The following is a 22,303-nucleotide window of genomic DNA, read 5'->3' as shown; positions in this document are numbered from 1 at the left end:
TAACTATATACATACTATATTTCTATCTCTGTCTTTCTGTATTTCTCTGCCTTTATTGTCTCTATCTCTAAAATCCCTAACTAAATATCTCTGCCTAACTAAATATCTCAGTCTTCATGATTTAAAAATGTAGATGGAATTTTGTAGCACCTTTTTTCCTTTTTCTTAGTTATAGCTGGATGATATCAAATTATATACATAATTTCCCAACAGTGCAAATTCAGAGTTTATAAAGAAAAATATTCCTGGTTTATTAGCAAATTTTGTGAATCTGGAGAAGTGTTAATATGCTAGTGTGGTGAGTAGCCTCTAAATTGGTTCCCAAAAATTCCTGCCTTCTGGTATATACTATCTTGTGTAATCCTCCCTCCTTGAGACTTGCTGGACTTACTGACTCACTTCTAATAAATAGAATGTGAAGAGGTGATGAAATGTGACTTCTGGTGCACCTAGGTGGCATCTGCCTTTTGTGGCATCTGCCTTTTGCTCAGGTCATGATCCCAGGGTCCTGGATTGAGTCCTGCATCAGGCTCCCTGCTCAGTGGGGAGTCTGCTTCTCCCTCTGCCCTTGCTCCTCCCCCCTGCTTATGTTCTCTCTCTTTCTTGTGTGACAAATAAATAAATAAAATCTTTTTCTTTCTTTTTTAAAAGATTTTATTTATTCATTCACGAGACACACACACACACACACACACACACACAGAGGCAGAGACACAGGCAGAGGGAGAAGCAGGCTCCATCCAGGGAGCCCGACGTGGGACTTGATCCCAGGTCTCCAGGATCAGGCCCTCGGCCAAAGGCAGGCTCTAGACTGCTGAGCCACCCAGGGATCCCCAAATAAACAAAATCTTTTAAAAAAAGTGACTTCTGGTATTATGGTATAAAAAGATGGCAGCTTTTGTCTTGGTGCTGTATCTCACTTTCTCTCATATTGCTTACCCTTCAAGGAAGCCAGCTATCATGTTGTGAGGAGGTCCCATTAGAAGACCTACCTGGAAAGGGACTAAGGCCTACCAACATCCACATGAGGGGGTTTGGATATAGATCACAATCCTCATACCATTTAACCCTGAAGATGAGCAGCCTCAATGAACAGCTTAACTATAGCCTCTTAAGAGACCTAAAGCCGAAGGCAATTGGTGAAACTCCTGCATTTCTGCCCCACAGAAACGCTGATATAATAGACATTGTTGTTTTTAGCTGCTACATTTAGGTGCTAAATTAGCTGGGGCAATTTATTACATAATAATAGGTAACTAATGTAGCTAGATTCCTTTAAAGTATAAAAATAACGAGAATTTTGTTAATAAAAACAAAATACTTTATTTAGTGCTTTTTCTCTTTCAAAACTTACAGATTTCTAAACCTTAATTTTGAAATATATTTGGAGTTACTTTTTAAACCAAATGAAGTTTTTCAATAAATTGAAGCCCTAAGAATAAGAATTTAAATACGAATAGTTTAAGAAGGGAAAACTAACATAGTTTTAGTAAAGATAAGAATCTTCCAGAGAAAATGTTAATTTAACTGGAAGCAGTATATGTCTCCAGGGAAATAGGAATGACTTATGTGTCATGTAAGTATAGAGAAGAATTTTATAAACTGATTTTCCACTTAGACGCCAAGATATGCCTTTCAAACTTTAAGAAAGTAGTTAGAGAGAAAAAAAAATGTATACGAAAGAATAAACAGAAAGCAAAAAAATGAGTGATACTAATGAGGTGACAAACATATATGACTGCAAAGACAGCAGAGTCTTACTTTCTTCAGTAGAAGCGATGAAGAATACAGCTTAATCCAGTGACCTTGAAGCTCAAGTTGGACGAATTTCAAATATCTTTTTCAAAATCAAACAGTTTTCCAAATAGCTCAAATAACTTTTTTTTTCAATACTTAAAAACATAAAGTGGAAAACAATAGGTATTCTAATTTGTGAGAGCCATCCATTTTTCTTTCATTTTCAACTTCCTCTCTCCTTGCACCCACTGTCCGCTTTTTAGGAGAAAGGAGAGCAGTGAATAAGAGTCATAGAAACAAAGAAATGAAATCTCCAGAATCAGATACTTTTAGAGGGCAAGATAGACCTTGGATATTTAGAGGTTTGGACTCCAACATTATCATCTTGAGAAAGTCTCTTGGTTTCTTCTTTTCTGGGTGTGTAAAGTTGTAAACTGGTATACATCATAACCAAAGGGGTAAAAATAGATAGCTAAATAGATAGCTAAATACTATCATGAGCATAAGTAACACCAGTGGAACCACTGGCAAGAAGACATATGACAAGAAAGGAAAAATAAGAAAAGGCTTTGGGAAAACTACAAACACAGTTTCTGATTCAGTAGAATTCCTAGTAACAATACTGCCATGGAAAACATCTTGATTTTTACAGGAATTAGTGCAAACCCTTTTAAAAGAATAATTGGTTTACTAATATTATAAAATTGACACATGCTCAATAATGATTCAAGTAACAGATTAAGATGAAAACAGAAATATTAACCCAAATTCAACCATTCAGAAATAAACATTACCAGAATTTGGTAAATATAATTGCTTGCATTTCCATGTGAATTTTGGTAAAAAAATTAGATAGACATGATTTTAGAAATATTGTATAATTTAAAAATTATGCTTTTAGTTAAAAGCTTTTCTGGCAGACATTCTTATATGCGTAATATCTTTTTACCTTTTATCTCTTCTTGATAAAACTCTTGGCATTTTTCTCTTGATCCCCAAACCAGAAAAAGACCCACCAAAAAGGAGAATTACAGATCAATATCCATGATGAACATGGATGCAAAAAATCTCACCAAGATACTAGCTAATAGGATCCAACAGTACATTGAAAGGATCATTTACCAAGGTCAAATGAGATTTATTCCTGGGATGCAAGGGTGGTTCAACATCCACAAGTCAATCAGCAGAATTCATCACATTAATAAAAGAAAGGACAAGAATCATATGCTCCTTTCAATAGATGCAGAAAAAGTGTTTGACAAAATACAGCATCCTTTCTTGATAAAAACTCTCTGCCATGCAGGGATAGAGAGAACATACCTCAATATCATAAAGGCCATATATGAAAAACCCACAGCAAATATCATCCTCAACAGGGAAAAATAGGAGAGCTTTTCCCCTAAGGTCTGGAACACAACAGGGATGTCCAATCTCACCACTGTTATTTCAACATTGTACTGGAAGTCCTAGCTGCAGCAATCAGACAACAAAAAGAAAAAGCAAGCAAATCAGCAAAGAAGAAGTCAGACTTTAACTCTTCACAGATGACATGATACTCTATGTAGAAAACCAGAAAGACTCCATCTAAAAATTGCTAGAACTGATACAGGAATTCAGCAAAGTTGCAGGATATAATTCAATCCACAGAAGCCAGTTGCACTTCTATATACTAACAATGAGGCAGAAGAAAGAGAAATCAAGGAATTTATCCCATTTACAATGGCACCAAAACCCGTAAGATAATCAGGAATAAACCTAACCAAAGAGGTAAAGGATATGTACTCTGAAAACTATAGAACACTTACGAAAGAAATTGAGGAAAACACAAAGAAATGGAAAAACATTCCATGGTCATGAATTGGAAGAACAAATACTATTAAAATGTCTATGCTACCCAAAGCAAGCTACACATTCAATGCAATCCCTAGCAAAATACCATCAAGATTTTTCACAGAGCTGGAACAAACAACCCTAAAATTTGTACGGAACCAGAAAAGACCCTGAATAGCCAAAGGAGTGTTGAAAAAGAAAAAGTTGGAGCCATCATAATTCTGGACATCAAGCTGTATTACAAAGCTGTAATCCTCAAGGTAGTATGGGACTGCATAAAAACATAGATACATAGATCAATGGAACAGAATAGAGAATCCAGAAATGGACCCTCAACAATATGGTCAAATAATCTTTGACAAACCAGGAAAGAATATCAGAAAAAAAATATAGTCTCTTCAACAAATGGTGTTGGGAAAATTGGACAGTCACATGCAAAAGAATGAAACTGGACAACTTTCTTACACCATATACAAAAATAAACTAAAAATGAATGAAAGACCTAAATGTGAGATAGAAACCCATCGAAATCCAAGAGGAGAATGCAAGCAGCAACCTCTATGGCCTTGGGTGCCGCAATTTCTTTCTAGACATGTCTCCAAAGGTAAAAGAAACAAAAGCAAAAATGAACTATCGGGGCTTCATCAATATAAAAAACTTTTGTACAGCAAAGGAAACAGTCAATAAAACTAAGAGGCAGCCTACGGAATGGGAAAAGATATTTGCAAATGTCTTATCAGATAAAGGGGTGGTATTCAAAATCTATAAAGAACTTATCAAACTCAACACCCAAAAACAAAAAATCTGGTCAAGACATGGGAAGAAGACATGAACAGACATTTCTCCAAAGACGTATAAATGGCCAAGGAACATATGAAAAAATGCTCAACATCACGATTGGCGTTGGGGAAATACAAATCAAAACCACAATGACCTACCACTTTACACCGGTCAGAATACCTAAAATTAACAACTTAGGAAACAACAGATGTTGGTGGGGATGTGGAGAAAGGGGAACCATCTTACACTGTTGGTGGGAATGCAAACTGGCGCAGCTGCTCTTAAAAACAGTATGGAGGGGATCCCTGGGTGGTGCAGCGATTTAGCACCTGCCTTTGGCCCAGGGCGCGATCCTGGACACCCGGGATCGAATCCCACGTTGGGCTCCCAGTGCATGGAGCCTGCTTCTCCCTCTGCCTACGTCTCTGCCTCTCTCTCTCTCTCTGTGTGACTATCATAAATAAATAAATAAATAAATAAATAAATAAATAAATAAATAAATAAATAAAACAGTATGGAGGTTCCTCAAAAAGTTAAAGATAGAGCTACCCTATGGCCCAGCAGTTGCACTACTAAGGTATTTATCCAAAGGATGCAAACATAGTGATTCAAAGGGGGTACAAGCACCCCAAAGTTTATAGCAGCAATGTCCACAATAGCCAAACTATGGAAATAGCCCAGATGTCCATTGACAGATGAATGGATAAAGAAGATGTGGTGTGTGTGTGTATATACACACACATATACATATGTACACACATACATATATGTGTGTGTGTATAATGGGATAATACTTAGCCATCAAAAAGAATGAATTCTCACCATTTGCAATGATGTGGACAGAACTAGAGGATATTATGCTAAGTGAAGTAAGTCAGTCAGAAAAAGACAAATACCATATGATTTCACTAATACGTGGAATTTAAGAAACAAAACAAATGACATAGGAGAAGGGAAGTAAAAATAAAATAAGATGAAAATACAGAGGGAGACAAATCATAAGAGACTCTTAGATATAGGTAACAAACTGAGGGTTGCTGGAGGGGAGAGGGAGTGAAGGGATGGGGTAACTGTGATGGGCATTAAGGAGGGCACTTGATGTAGTGAGTGCTGGGTGTTATAGGCAACTGATGAATCACTGAATTCTACCTCTGAAACTAATAATAAAGTATATGTTAATTAAATAGAACTTAAATAATTTTTTTAAATTGGCATTTTTTTGCACCTGTACTCAAAGAATGCTGGATAGTAATTTTCTATTGTCCCTTTAGTAGATAATCTTTTGGATAATGAAATCCAAGGCATATTCTATGAGCCTTCTGAAAAATATTTTTGTTTTCTCAGAGAAGGCCTTTTACACTTATGCATTACTTTATGCTTGGGATGCTGTTATACGTACATGATGCCTAAATTTGCAGGAACCTTATGCGACTGTAAAGTAGCAAATCTGCATATGATGAAGGTGGTAGACGGAAAGGATGCAAGAGCCATTTTCCACGCTAACAGCCATTTTCCTTGCTAATATGGCTGGTCTTATTTTTTATTTTTATTTTTTTTAAATATTTTATTTATTTATTCATGAGAGACACACAGAGAGAGGCAGAGATATAGGCAGAGGGAGATGCAGACTCCCTGCAAGAAGCCTGATGTGGGACTCCATCCCAGGACTCTAAGATCATGTCCTGAGCTGAAGGCAGATGCTCAACTGCTGAACCACCGAGGCATCCCAATGTGGTTGGTCTTTTGAACAACTCCTATAACTAATTCCACATATCCAGACTTCTGGGTTAAAAAAAAAAGAACCTTTCTTAATCAGGAAAACATTTCTAATTAATACAAACTTTAATTTACTTGAATTTAATGGAGGAGAAGGGACTATAAAGTAGGTTGGAATAATTGTTAAATTTACGATTATGTGTTTTTCACTATAAGGAGATAATAGGTCTAAAAGATTTCTATAGAGGGGCGCCTGGGTGGCTCAATTGGTTAAGCATCCAACTCTTGATCTCAGCTCAGGTCTTAATCACAGGGCCATGAGTTCAAGCTCCGATGGATAGTATTTTGTTCTTTTTCAATTGTTTTGGCTATTCTAGTTTTTTTGCTTTTCCATATAAATTTTAGAATCAGCTTGCCAGTTCCTACATTAAAACCTACTGGAATTTTGAGAATATCAATCTTAAAAGTAAAAGAGCCAGTTATTTTACCAGTAAAATGGTTTTATTTGGGAATAGCAGAGGAATTGCAACTTGGGACATGTAAGTTATTGAAAACCACAGGCAGGTCCAGAGATCAAAGGAGAGGAACATTACTTTATAGAGAAAAGGAGGAAGTTGGTAGGTGCTGCTTTGAAGAAAAGTCCATTGGAGGAGAGCCAGAGTTCAAGGTGGTAATGTTTTCTCACTGGCTGAGTTGTGGTATTTTCTTATTGGCTGAACTTATTGCTGGGCAAGGAGAAATTCCTCCTTCCTCCTGCTGGAGTAGTGAAGTAAATTTCCTCCTGTTGGTGTCTGCAATTGATGATGAGTGGTAGGGCTGAGAGCTCCCCATTCTGGCCTCCTAACTCCATTTTAAATGAGGTTTTCTTTATTTGGTTGCACAAGACAAGTTGCCAGAAATTAATAGATTGATTTTGGGAGAATTACCATCTTGACAATATGGAGTCTTCCAGTTTATGACCTTCTCCATTAATTTAGATGTTCTTTAATATATCTCGGAAATATTTTATAATTTTCAATATATCTTTTTTTAAAGATTTTATTTATTTATTCATGAGAGACAGACAGAGAGAGAGAGAGAGAGAAAGAGAGAGAGAGAGAAATAAAGAGAGGCAGAGACATAGGCAGAGAGAGAAGCAGGCTCCATGCAGGGAGCCTGATGTGGGACTCAATCCCGGGACTACAGGATCACACCCTGGGCTGAAGGTGGCACTAAACCACTGAGCCACCAGGGCTGCCCCTTGCAATGCTTTTTAAAGAAACAGTTGCTACAGTAACCTCAGTAATCTACTTTTTGAGATCTACATGATTTTTTTCATAACAATTTTTCTGGTGAATTTATTGTTCCTATGGAACTGAGAGAGTGGAGGGAAATTGGGGCTAAATGCTATGATTTTATATTCTTGGTGGTTCCAAGTGAGACTAGAGGAAATTATCTTCTGCCATGTAGATTTTGTTCTTTTGGGGAAAGGAGAAAGCTGCCCTTATAGTCACACAGCTGCAGGCTATTAAAATCAAACAGAATGCAATCAAAATAAATTCTGACATCAGAATGTAACACTTTTAAGTTATTCTTTAGCTGTGCCTACTCATACACAACTCTTGGAAAATCAAGGATGAGATAAATTGCTCAAATCAATAGTTTTAAAACAATATAAGTAATCGATTGACTATATTCTACTATTGGTTCAAACTGACCTGTGTATATGGGCCTAGACTTTGATAATAATATATAGAAATCAGAGAGGATTCTCTAGCAGAGTGTGTAGTTTTTAAATGAATTTTTAAAAACCTATAGAATTTCTCATAATGACTTTTATCCAGATGCTGCTTCATAAATGAATTTGTGTTTCTCTCTTTCTTTTAATCTTTCTCTCTCTCTCTCTCTCTTTCTAAGATTTTGTGTATTTATTTGAGAGAGCACAAGCAGGGGAGTCGTATCTAAGTGTGAAGCCCCAACAAGTTACAATAGGTAAAGTGTGACTACGGAGTGTACATATCCAATGTTCACAAATGGAAAATGCCAGTATATCGTAGGACATTCTGTCAGTTGGATGTTTCCGTGATATGTGGCATACCTATTTTCCCTTAAAATAGTACTTTTTTTCAACAATCTCTCTGCCCATAAACAACCATGATGGGAAACAGAAAAATCTACTTCCCATTCCAGTTACAGTAATGTATATTTCAATTTTTCATGATGTCTTTTTAGTGGACAATGTAGGGAGCATTTCCACTTTTATTGCAAATAAACTATAGGTCCCAAACTTTTGTACTTAGAAAATAAAAATGTAGGTTTCATTTGGACTTGTGTACAGTCACTTGAATTTTTCTACATATTTAACCAATTATATTTTCATATGTTGATTTCACATTTTAATATTATAGTTTAATTTGAAAACATGACCAATATCAAATTCAATATATATGCTCATTTATATTCAAAATTTTGTTTTCAAATTCATTGGTAGGATGAAGGAGGGAAAGAGACTATGAAGATAAATACAGATATTAAAATCAGTTAAAAATACTAACACATGGGCAGCCCAGGTGGCTCAGCGGTTTAGCGCCACCTTCAGTCCAGGGTGTGATCCTGGAGGCCCAGGATCAAGTCCCATGTCGGGCTTCCTGCATGGAGCCTGCTTCTCCCTCTGCCTGTGTCTCTGCCTCTCTCTCTCTCTCTCTCTCTCTGTTTCTCTCATGAATAAATAAATAAAATCTTTAAAAAAAAACACTAACACACACTATGGATATGAACTTAATCAATTTTCATTTTATTAAGTCATAATGCAGGACTATTTCCAACTATTCACAAGAATGTTATTCTCATTCATTTATTATTTTTATTTATAGTTTTAAAATATAATCATTGATAATGAATATTTATTTTTAATCATTTATTAATGCCCCACTTTATGTTTTTCTTTCTTTCCTTCTATTTGAATGTTATATCCACCTTTGATTGGAAGAACTGCACAATTTTCTATTACTGCAAGCTTTTGTATACTCAAAATTTTAATAAACTAACATTTGTAATTCTAAAATTTATATTAATATAAGTTCTTTTGTATGTGCAGTCTATTCATAATTGATTCTTATTAAGATCATACTCACTTGTAAGCAATAAATGTTCATTTTTAAACAGAAACCAAACAACAATATTGCTTAATATAGGGTTTTATAGTCGGTTATTATAAATATGCAGTAATGTTCTCTTCAAAATGACATTTCCTTTATGGTTTTGGCAGGAGCAAGAGTAAAATTACTAAGAAATAGCAGCACTCACTAAACAACTACTGTTCTATAAAACTCTGACCTAATTCAGATATTGGAAAATAAGGACCTAATATTCCTACTTACAGACTTTGTCTGTTATAGTCAGCACTCACTAAATTTTGCTAAGAATGTAGGGCATAGGCTCTCTGAAAAGGTAAAATTGATATTTTAATAAAATGCTTTTTAGCAAGAATTTACTGTGCTGAAAAAATGCTTATGAGAGAGTTCTGAAAATGCACATCTACAGTGAGCTGCAGAAAAGCAAATATGGGGATGTATTATATTCTCAGAAGTGCTTTGATTATCCATTATTTAGCATGTTTCAGCAGAAGTGTCAATATTTGCTAATTCAGTGAACTATAGATAGGTAAGGATTTGTAAATTCTTTCCCTCTTCTGATTTTAGGTATGTCTACATCTCTTTTCCCATCCATCATATCATGAAGAATATTAAGTCACTGGACTGGTCTAGCTACAAGGTGGAAAAAGAGGATATTCACATGAATTTTTGTTTTGTTTTGTTTTTACTTAGTTTGCTAGCTTGTTTATTTCCCTCTCTCCCTCCCCTTCCACTTCTTTTCCTCCAAAGTATATGTATATCAAGCTCTGAATTTGAGTGGTTTTTCTTTCCCTTTTGCATTAACAGGAGATGAAATTTTACCAAAAATAAAGCCAATATAATTTTAGCATAAACTTTAGCAGCTTCCCCATATGAAACCTAAAAAGAAAGTTATGTATTTTCTTCTATCCATAAAGACAGAGATAATGGGTAAACAATAAGTAAATATATACATACATAATGTACAATATATAAATGTCAAGCAATTAAAAATACTAATATTTTATATGTGAGTGTCATATATTATAATATTATTTGGTTATATCATTGGAAAAATTTTCATCAAGGAAGAATTAGCAAAGTCACAAGTCATGTCCTAAGTTTTTCTTTATACTTCCAATGGCATTTAGTTTCATTTTTTTTCTATGAGGGATAATGGTCTGAAGTTTTGTTTTCTTTATTTAAAAACTTGAATATAGTTGACACACAATGTTATCTTAGTTTCAGATGTACAACTTAGTGATTTGACAAGCTTATACATTATGATATGTTCATAAGTGTAGCTACCATCTGTCCCATTACATCACTATTACATTATCATTGACTATATTCCTTATGCTGTGCCTTTTATTCTCATGACTTATTTATTCCATAAATTAAAGCCTGAATCTCCTTCATCCATTTCATCCAACCTCCACCCATCTCCCCTCTGGCAACCATCAGTACTTTACTTATTTCTTTCCAAGTGCACTTCTGGAATCTTACTGGCCAATGAAAACACTGTTTCGACTATTTACTAGCTATGTGAATGTGGGTAAATCCCATAACCGTTGAAAGCCATGATTTCTAAATATATATAATGGAGATAATCCTAGAAGTAATTTCAAAGGTTACTAGAGAGATTAAATGAGACTAAATCTCACTGACAATGAAATACCAAAAGTATATTAGAAGCAGTTGAGGAGAGAGTCAAGTGAAAAATAGTCCAGCAGATTATATCAAGAATGTATCCTGGAAAAACAAAGAAGATGGAAAAAAGAGTAAAAATCATAGAGATACAATTAAAAGTCTAATGTATCTTTACTTGTAGTCCCAACAGTTTAGGAGAGAAATAAAATGACCAAAGCATTACTTCATAGGAATATGTCTAAGAATTGTACAGAACTCATGAAAGATCATAATTCATAAATTCAATAAATACAATGAATCTCAAACCAGATTAATAAAAATTTAAAAGCACCACACATAGTAACATTACAGTGAAACTTCATGGGATGCCTGGGTAGCTCAGTGGTTGAGCATCTGCCTTTGGCTCAGGGCATGATCCTGGAGTCCCGGGATCGAGTCTCACATCGGGCTCCCTGCATGGAACCTGTTTCTCCCTCTGCCTGTGTCTCTCTGCCTCTCTCTTTCTCTGTGTCTCTCATGAATAAATAAATAAAATCTTAAAAAAAATTACAGTGAAACTTCAGAATTACAAAGGCAAATATGATATAGTAAAACAACGTAAAATAAAAGATTGTCTTCAAATAAACAGCAGTTGCACTCCAGTTGATTTTTCAATAGTAATTAAAGTTGGAAAAGGATAATATTATGAAAGTGGTGAAAAATATACTACATATCAAAGCCTTTGGAATTCTGTTTTTTTTATAAATTAATTTTTATTGGTGTTCAATTTACCAACATACAGAATAACACCCAGTGCTCATCCCGTCAAGTGTCCCCCTCAGTGCCCGTCACCCATTCACCCCCACCCCCTGCCCTCCTCCCCCTCCACCACCCCTAGTTCATTTCCCAGAGTTAGAAGTCTTTATGTTCTGTCTCCCTTTCTGATATTTCTCACACATTTCTTCTCCCTTCCCTTCTATTCCCTTTCACTATTATTCATATTCCCCAAATGAATGAGAACATACACTGTTTGTCCTTCTCCGATTGACTTATTTCACTCAGCATAATACCCTCCAGTTCCATCCATGTTGAAGCAAATGGTGGGTATCTGTCGTTTCTAATGGCTGAGTAATATTCCATTGTATACATAAACCACATCTTTATCCATTCATCCTTGGATGAACACCGAGGCTCCCTCCACAGTTTGGCTATTGTGGACATTGCTGCTATAAACATCGGGGTGCAGGTGTCCCGGCGTTTCATTGCATCTGAATCTTTGGGGTAAATCCCTAACAGTGCAATTGCTGGGTCGTAGGGCAGGTCTATTTTTAATTCTTTGAGGAACCTCCACACAGTTTTCCAGAGTGGCTGCACCAGTTCACATTCCCACCAACAGTGTAAGAGGGTCCCCCTTCCTCCGCATCCTCTCCAACATTTGTTGTTTCCTGCCTTGTTAATTTTCCCCATTCTCACTGGTGTGAGGTGGTATCTCATTGTGGTTTTGATCTGTATTTCCCTGATGACAAGTGATGCAGAGCATGTTCTCATGTGCATGTTGGCCATGTCTATGTCTTCCTCTGTGAGATTTCTCTTCATGTCTTTTGCCCGTTTCATGATTGGATTGTTTGTTTCTTTGGTGTTGAGTTTAATAAGTTCTTTATAGATTTTGGAAACTAGCCCTTTATCTGATATGTTATTTGCAAATATCTTCTCCCATTCTGTAGGTTGTCTTTGAGTTTTGTTAACTGTATCCTTTGCTGTGTAAAAGCTTTTTATCTTGATGAAGTCCCAATAGTTCATTTTTGCTTTTGTTTCTTTTGCTTTCGTGGATGTATCTTGCAAGAAGTTACTGTGGCCAAGTTCAAAAAGGGTGTTGCCTGAGTTCTCCTCTAGGATTCTGATGGAAACTTGTCTCACATTTAGATCTTTCATCCATTTTGAGTTTATCTTTGTGTATGGTGCAAGAGAGTGGTCCAGTTTCATTCTTCTGCATGTGGATGTCCAATTTTCCCAGCACCATTTATTGAAGAGACTGTCTTTCTTCCAGTGGATCGTCTTTCCTCCTTTATCGAATATTAGTTGACCATAAAGTTCAGGGTCCACTTCTGGGTTCTCTATTCTGTTCCATTGATCTATGTGTCTGTTTTTGTGCAAGTACCACACTGTCTTGATGACCACAGCTTTGTAGTACAACCTGAAATCTGGCATTGTGATGCCCCCAGATATGGTTTTCTTTTTTAAAATTCCCCTGGTCTTCAGGGTCTTTTCTGATTGCACACAAATCTTAAAATAATTTGTTCTAAGTCTCTGAAGAAAGTCCATGGTATTTTGATAGGGATTGCATTATACATGTAAATTGCCCTGGGTAACATTGACATTTTCACAATATTAATTCTGCCAATCCATGAGCATGGAATATTTTTCCATCTCTTTGTGTCTTCCTCAATTTCTTTCAGAAGTGTTCTATAGTTTTTAGGGTATATTTTGAGAACCATTTGAATGGTAAATGGTTCTCCAACCTTTTATTTTCAGGTTGTAGGTGTCCTTCTGTCTAAAATGAGTCTCTTGTAGACAGCAAATAGATGGGTCCTGCTTTTTTTATCCAGTCTGAAACCCTGCGCCTTTTGATGGGGTCATTAAGCCCGTTCAAGTTCAGAGTTACTATTGACAGATATGAGTTTAGTGTCATCATGATATCTATTTAGTCCTTGTTTTTGTGGATTGTTCCACTGAACTTCTTCTTAAAGGGGAATTTTAAGAGTCCCCCTTAAAATTTCTTGCAGAGCTGGTTTGGAGGTCACATATTCTTTCAGTTCCTGCCTGTCTTGGAAGCTCTTTATCTCTCCTTCCATTTTGAATGAGAGCCTTGCTGGATAAAGTATTCTTGGTTGCATGTTCTTCTCATTTAGGACCCTGAATATATCCTGCCAGCCCTTTCTGGCCTGCCATGTCTCTGTGGAGAGGTCTGCTGTTACCCTAATATTCCTCCCCATGAAAGTCAGGGACTTCTTGTCTCTTGCTGCTTTAAGTATCTTCTCTTTATCTTTGGAATTTTCAAGCTTCACTATTAGATGTCGAGGTGTTGAACGGTTTTTATTGATTTTAGGGGGGGAATCTCTCTATTTCCTGGATCTGAATGCCTGTTTCCCTTCCCAGATTGGGAAAGTTTTCAGCTAGGATTTGTTCAAATACATATTCTGGCCCTCTGTCCCTTTCGGCGCCCTCGGGAACCCCAATTAAACGTAGGTTTTTCTTCCTCAGGCTGTCATTTATTTCCCTTAATCTGTCTTCATGGTCCTTTAATTGTTTGTCTCTTTTTTCCTCAGTTTCCCTCTTTGCCATTAACTTGTCTTCTATGTCACTCACTTGTTCTTCCACCTCGTTAACCCTCGTCGTTAGGACTTCTAGTTTGGATTGCATCTCATTCAATTGATTTTTAATTTCTGCCTGATTGGATCTAAATTCTGCAGTCATGAAGTCTCATGAGTCCTTAATGCTTTTTTCTAGAGCCACCAGTAGCTGTATAATAGTGCTTCTGAATTGGCTTTCTGACATTGAATTGTAATCCAGATTTTGTAACTCTGTGGGAGAGAGGGCTGTTTCTGATTCTTTCTTTTGAGGTGAGGTTTTCCTTCTAGTCATTTTGCTCAGTGCAGAGTGGCTAAAAACAAGTTGTATTGGAACACGGGGGAGTATCTTCTGAATCTGTAGACTTTAAGTCCCTTGACTTCCCCTGGAACTGGTCCGTCTAGCTGTTCTTCTGGGGGAGGGGCCTGTTGTGCTGATTTTCAGGTGTTAGCACTTGGGGGAGCTGCTCTGTCCCTGCCTGCTGCAGGGCTCAGCGGAGGTTGTTTACCCCGTGAGGCCCTGGAATTCTGTTTTAAAGATTTTATTTATTTATTCATGAGAGACACAGAGAGAGAGAGAGAAGCAGAGACATAGCCAGAGGGAGAAGCAGGCTCCATGAAGGGAGCCTAATGTGTGACTTGATCCTGGCACTCCTGGATCACACCCTGAGCCGAATGCAGAGGCTCAACCACTGAGCCACCCAGGCATCCCCAAACCTTTGGAATGTTGTTAAAAGCTATAGCTAGATGGAAACTTAGAGTCTTAAATGTACATATCAAAAAAGAAAGGTTAAAAACTAATGAATTAAATAACCACATCAGTATGGTGGGGCAAAAATTAGCAAAATAAGCCTAAATGATCCAGAAGAAAGATTTGGTGATAAAATAATATATTAATAAATATAAAATAAACACATATTTGAGATCACGAATAAGCCAAAAGTTGACTCTTGGAAATGACTAACACAATCTGAAAAAAATTAGTGAGGACTAATAAATTCCATTTGTGAGACAACACAAATAATCACAGGAATTAAAAAGGATGTATCTCAACAAAGCCTACAGTTGTTAAAAAAAAATAAGTATTTGAGTAACTTTATGCCAAAAATTTGAAAAAAAATAAATAAAACTTTAAGTATAAAATTGCAATCATCTAGGAATATATCTAGATAAAAGGTGTCAACATGCAAAACCATACAATTTCAAAACTCATTAAGGGAACATACATTAACGGAGGGGTATATCATGTTTATGGATTGGAAAGTTCAGTAATACAAAGATATCTATTGTCCCTAAATTTATTTATAGACTCAATGTAATTCCAGTCAAAATCTCTACAGAATTTTTATGGAATTTTATAAGCTGTTTCTGTAAATGTACCTAGAATAAAAAGGGACATCTACAGATAAATACTTTTAGAAATACAGTTATTAAGTCTTTTGGACACAATGATATATTAATAGACCAAGGGAACAGACTAGAAAAACCCCAAATGACTTTTGTATGTCAAATGACTGCTTGACTCATGACAGACATATTTCTTGCATTAAAATGGCTAAGAATGGTCATTTCAATAAAAGGCTTCGGGGAAATTGGTTATCCTTGTTAAATAAAAGTAAATTGGATCACCACTTCACATAATACGCAAAAATCAATTCCATATAGATTAATGCTCTAAAATATGAAGTGAAAAATAATAAAGCTTTTAAAAGATAATATAGTAGGATATTTTTCAGATTTTCAGAAGGACATATATCTTAAATAAGACAAAATTGCACCAGTGATTCAGAAACAGGACTAATAAATTTGAAAATGTTAAAATTAAGAACTCTATTAAAAGACATACAAGAGCAAAAAGATATGCCACAGGATAGGAAAACAGACTTATCATATATACAACTGGCAACTGACTTAAAGAACTCTTACAAATTAATTAGAAGGCAAACATCTTGATAGAAGAAAAGATGGAAAAAGTATTGAACAGAGGTTAATGAAAGAGTTGCTAGGGAAATGGTAAACTTACAACATATTTCCAAATTGCACAGTTTGTTGAAACCATTAAAACTATGACATACTCCAGTGATGGGAATGATGTAGAACAATGGAAACTCTCATAAACTGCTGTGTGGAATTTAAATTGTTAAACCATTTTAGAGAACAGTTTGTCATCATGTAATAATTTTGAAGATGCATGTACCGATAGTTCTATAATTACATGCCAAACAAATACTTTAGAAAAATGTGCACAGAAGCACCAGGATCTCTGCACAAGAATATTTATTTCAACATTTGTATAATAGTTTGAAGCTGAAAATAATTCAAATGTACACCAATAATAAAATGGATAAATTATAGGATATTCATATAAGAGAGCATCATCAACAATAAAATCAAACAATTTACAGCTGCATTCACAACTTTATATTAAGAGAAAGAAACCAAACACAAAAGGATATGAATTGTATGTTTTTGTTTATATTAATTTCAAAAATAGGTAAAAAAAGAGAAGTATATATTCTAGGAATATATGATCAAATTATTTAAAAAAGCAATGAAGTATGAGATTGATAGGGGAGCTTCTGGGAAACTGGTCAGGTTATACATCCTTTATTCAGGCATTTATGTTTTCTACTTTCTGTAGGTTTGTTGTGTTTACCTTTTAAAATATTTTTGTTTAAAAAGATATTTTTGTTTAAATATTAGTTAGAGACCATATGATATTTTTTGGTAAAATTTTTGAAGCCATTCTGATGACATACATTTAAAAATTGCTTGGTAATAACAAAAGCAGAGATGCTAGCAGTAATGGAGAAATGAGAGAGAAGATTGTTTCTGCTCCAGTCAAGCTCAAATTTCTTTTCTAGCATTGAACTGGAGAACAATCAACAAATTCTCTGCCCCCTTAGAAAGATGCAGACATGTAACTTGGTGATCACTGTTACAACTTTCTTTTCGTGGGAAGATATATAATGGTAGTAATGATGGACTTTTCTCAAAAGCACTCAATAGAGGAACACAAAAAAAAAAAAAGCTATTCAGAAAAAAAGAGGTTGAGAAAAAGGGGAAAAGAGAGACCATTCAGGAAATGTGAATCATGGAATTACTTTGAATTATAGAAAGAAGTCAAATTGGTGGAATCAAAATTGGATATTTCTCAAATAATTTAGGAAGGGAATTATTAGGTATGTATTTGCAGTATGCATATAATGTAGGTCAATGAAAAAATTATACTCTGAATAGCCTACCTCATATTTCTCTTAAAATCAATTATCATATTTTAGGAAAACATCATGATAAGGGCCCTGATGTTCACACAAGAAAACAAAGTAAATTAACTGCTAATAAGTCAAATGTGTGTGTGCGTGCGTGTGTGTGTGTTCTCAGAAAATAGTAAGAAGCTAAGTACTAGGTAGAGTAAGGTAACCAGTCAAAATTCCATGGTAGTGATATGGTAAAGGACATTTTATAAACAAAGGGGATTAATGTTCAATGCATAGTGTGTTGCATTGATGTAATGCACTTATTTGGTCTCCTCATGCCCTGATCTCATTCATGGACACTTTGTGTGTGTGTATGTTTGTTAACTACGGTCACTATGACCCCAGGCCAATCATGAAAAAGATAGATTCATGGACACTACTTGAACTAAAAGCAACCTTAATATGTGATATTAATATGACTACCACAGCAGTATGTGCCTTCTTCATAGTATAGTCCAGAGAAGTAAATCTACTTTCTCTCTCAAGTACTACTTGCCATGATGCACATTAGAGTCACTGCCCTTTGACTATAAGTCATCCAGTGTTAGGTATTTTGCCCCACGCAAAGATCCTATGAAAAATACAAGTTATAGCACAGTTTTCTGCTCTTTCACAATCATTTTATAATGTGCAGCTCTCCATTAGGAAGTGCATCAGAACTGTACACTCATATTGCCTAGGTGTGTGTAGGCCTGCAGTTATTTGAAGCACACATATAAGGACTGTAGTCCCCAATCTTCTAGGTCAGTAGCTCTCAAAGTGTGGTTTGTGGACAGCAATATCAGCAACACCTGGCAACTTTATAGAAATGGAAATTTCTTGGCTCCACTCCTATTGAAGGAGAAACTCTCAGGAGTGGAGACCAGTAATCTCTGTTCCAAGCTCTTCAGGTGATTCTGATGTATACTAAAATTTGAGAACCACTGATCTAGGCTGGTTGCTAATAATGATTAAGTTTTCTGTTCTTTTCTGACAGCCACACATCATTAAGACCTATTTCTCAAGAACAGCTTAATACAAGCAAGACCAGACTTGTGGTAGCACATTGCGTACATATAAGACCATTCTCTGGTTAGGCTTCCATGACAACATAACTTAACAATAATAAAGACTATATCTTGGAAAGTGATTCTGGACATTTTTTCAAAGCAGAAGACTATGAATCTGGTGTGTGTGAGTTTTTTCCTAGCTTTGACTATACTAATTATGTTGCCTTGAGCAATTTACTTAACCTCTCTCTGTCTTAATTTTTTCATCTATAAAGTGGGGATAACAATATAACTTTATAGGATTATGTGAGATTAAATAATATACACAAACTATTCAGAATAATATCTGTATTGAGAGCTTTATATAAATACTTGATATCATTAATACTAAGGAGAATATATTAGAAAGAATAGGCAGAACTGACAAAGGAGAAAACCAGGTAGGAAATTTGTCAAAAGAACAGACAACACTTTGAGGAACCTCCACAAAGTTTTCCAGAGTGGCTGCACCAGTTCACATTCCCACCAACACAACAGTGTAAGAGGGTTCCCTTTTCTCCGCATCCTCTCCAACATTTGTGGTTTCCTGCCTTGTTAATTTTCCCCATTCTCACTGGTGTGAGGTGGTATCTCATTGTGGTTTTGATTTGTATTTCCCTGATGGCAAGTGATGCAGAGCATTTTCTCATGTGTGTGCGACCCAGCAATTGCACTGCTGGGGATTTACCCCAAAGATTCAGATGCAATGAAACGCCGGGACACCTGCACCCCGATGTTTATAGCAGCAATGTCCACAATAGCCAAACTGTGGAAGGAGCCTTGGTGTCCATCGAAAGATGAATGGATAAAGAAGATGTGGTTTATGTATACAATGGAATATTACTCAGCCATTAGAAACAACAAATACCCACCATTTGCTTCAACGTGGATGGAACTGGAGGGTATTATGCTGAATGAAATAAGTCAATCGGAGAAGGACAAACATTATATGGTCTCATTCATTTGGGGAGCATAAATAATAGTGAAAGGGAATAGAAGGGAAGGGAGAAGAAATGTGTGGGAAATATCAGAAAGGGAGACAGAACATGAAGACTCCTAACTCTGGGAAACGAACTAGGGGTGGTGGAGGGGGAGGAGGGCGGGGGGTGGGGGTGAATGGGTGACGGGCACTGAGGGGGGCACTTGACGGGATGAGCAGTGGGTGTTATTCTGTATGTTGGCAAATTGAACACCAATAAAAAATAAACTTATAAAAAAAACAGACAACAGTTAACTGGGACAAAGGAAGATTAAGAAAATACTTTATAATTGTCTTTACAATGTGTTGCCCCTAATAACAATATTATAAACAAAGAGAAGTCATAAGAAGGCAATCTTTGGTTCAACATGAGTATATGTTATATGTTAAAATATATTTTAGATGTTAAAAGATTTAAATAGGGTAATAATGATAACATGCACCGGTTATAGCATGACTGATAATTGCTGCCACTGATCTCTTTCCTTTGTCCATATCCTGTCCTTAAATGTAACTGGGATAAGTTCTTGTATTGGGCATGGGAGTGAGTGAGGATTAGGAAGTGATAACTACTGGATTCTTTGGGAATTTCTGACTTCCATGTGCAGTCAGTTATGTAAAGCATAAGCTTCATTCTCTTTGCTTTTGTGCTTTTGACAGTTTAGGTTGTTTGAAAAACAATCTTTTCTTAAATTCAAAATATAGTGACCCCACATTTTATGTGATTCAAATTTTGAATACCACATAGCATGCTACAGTGGAGTTTTAAGGACATCCCATTAGGATTACTAAAGAGCCTCTATTCTAAGCCCCCAGAGTGGACCTCTGCTGCTCAGACTTATAAACTTCACTCCTGGGACCCTTCAAACCTTTCCATGATCAGGAAACTGCTCAGCATGTCACCTCGAAGATGCTCCAAAATGAAGTCTGTTGTTCATTTGTCTAATCTGATTTGTCAGTGAATTGTTAAAGATATTGAATAGCATGCAAATTCCCACGTACTTCTTTGTTTTTCTTTATGGCACTTACCAAAAGATACTTACGTACTTACTTGTTTATTTAGCACCAAAAAGGCAAGGCCTTGTTCTGTTTGATTTATCACTGTAAACTCAACACCAAGAAGAGATACGGCACAAAGAAGTATACTAAGTAGGTGTTGAATTAATGGACAAGTGAGTAAATAAATACATGCATCTTTTAAGTACAGATGATCATGTTCTAAATAATGTACTATATTTAAAATCTGGCAGGGAATTAACAAAATTGAATATGTACGAGGAATTTAGTGTTGGGTACACTTAATAAACATCATGAACTTAGGGTATTAACATTTGTATTTTGCTGATATTAAAATTCATGTCATTTTCCTCATAATGGATGAAAAAGCTCACTCCCTTACTTTATTGATGCTAATTACAATGTAAAACACATTTTAATGTCATAATGGATGAGAAAATTAATCTCTGCAAACTGGTGAAACATTATTTAAATTACTAATTGGACTTCAATAAGCATTTGTTAGATTATCAATGATTTTAAGTCTGTGTAATGAGTGATTGGAAGCCTTATAGAATATGGCATATTAATAGAAAAGAATCTGAATAACAAAAAGAATTCAGAAGTATAAGATTTAGGAATCTATTAAAAAGACATTCAAAGTTTAAGGACATGGAGCTCATGTAAACCAACCAAAGTCTACTTCTCTAGCAGGTAGATAAATATTTGATTATAATAATCATTTTTTAGAGTGCACAGAAATGAAGAAACCCAAGGAAAATTATAACTTCAGGGAGAGAGAGCAATACAAGGAATAATTTGCTGTGGAAATGATACCAGTGATAGAAATTCTAGAGGCAGTATAGGTCAGTGATTTGGCATCAGACTTGAATTCAGATTTGCCTCTACCACTGACAAGTTGAAAGACTTAGGAAAATTATAAAAACCTTCTAAGCCTGTCCAATCTTTTCAATACATATCTTCCTTGACTTATGATGGGATTACATCCTGATAAATCCATTGTAAATTGAAAATAACATAAATCAAAAAGGTGTCTGATACACTAACCCACTAAACATCATAGTTTAGCCTGCTCAGAACACTTGAGCAAAATCATCTAACAAGAAGTCTAGTTTATAATAAAGTGTTGAATAACTCACGTAATTGACGGAATACTGTACTGACAGCAAAAAACAGAATGGTTGTATCAGTAGTTTTTCCATGTGATCAGGTGGATGACTGGGAACTGGGGCTCACTGGCACTGCCCAGTATAATGAGAAAGTATTGTGCAATACTTTAGCCCAGGAAAGGATTAAAATTCAAAATCTGAAGTAAGGTTTCTAATGAATGCATATCATTTTCATACCATTGGTTGAAAATCTTAAGTTGGACCATTTTAGGTTGGGGATCATCTATATTTTTCTTTCTTCCTTCATTTATTTTTTCTATTTTTCTCCTTTCCTGCCTCCGAGACTCCCCCCATCATCTTCATTCATATGCCCACTCATAGAATTTGTGTTTGAGAACTGCAAATTTCTTTCTTTATAAATGCAGTGCATTTTTAGCAGTATTATTACTATAGACTCTCATTGCTTAATCCATGCATAAGACATATTTTCCTCCTGGGGGAGGGAGACATGTTCTCTATGCAAAAGGCCTGTAAACATAGGGACAGTGACGAACAAATTTAATGCAGAGAAACATCGTACTCCTCAGCTCCCACTGAGGTCTTCTGTGCCCATTTTTGAGCTTATCTAGCTCAGAAGGTTTATTGACTAGATTCAACATTTTTTATGTATTTAAGTCACATCAACATCATTTTAGCTTGACAGATTCTGTTTTTCTCTGCTAGTCCCTTTGGTTTTCTAGATTCCAGAAGCTGATTAGGGCTAGTAACAAATAGCTGAT

The 22,303-nt window shown here is 35.7% G+C and overlaps 1 pseudogene; it reads right to left on the bottom strand.

Annotated features, from left to right (window-relative positions):
• LOC129517866 (40S ribosomal protein S2-like) overlaps positions 1–5,838 on the bottom strand; it is a 53,040-nt pseudogene extending 47,202 nt beyond the window's left edge.
• Between the last annotated feature and the right edge of the window lie 16,465 nt (positions 5,839–22,303).

Source organism: Nyctereutes procyonoides, unplaced genomic scaffold (genome assembly GCF_905146905.1).
Source record: "Nyctereutes procyonoides isolate TBG_1078 unplaced genomic scaffold, NYPRO_anot_genome, whole genome shotgun sequence".
Classification (NCBI taxonomy): Eukaryota; Metazoa; Chordata; class Mammalia; order Carnivora; family Canidae; genus Nyctereutes; species Nyctereutes procyonoides.
The sequence above is the reverse complement of the archived record's forward strand: the minus strand, read 5'-3'. Positions and strand labels throughout refer to the sequence as shown.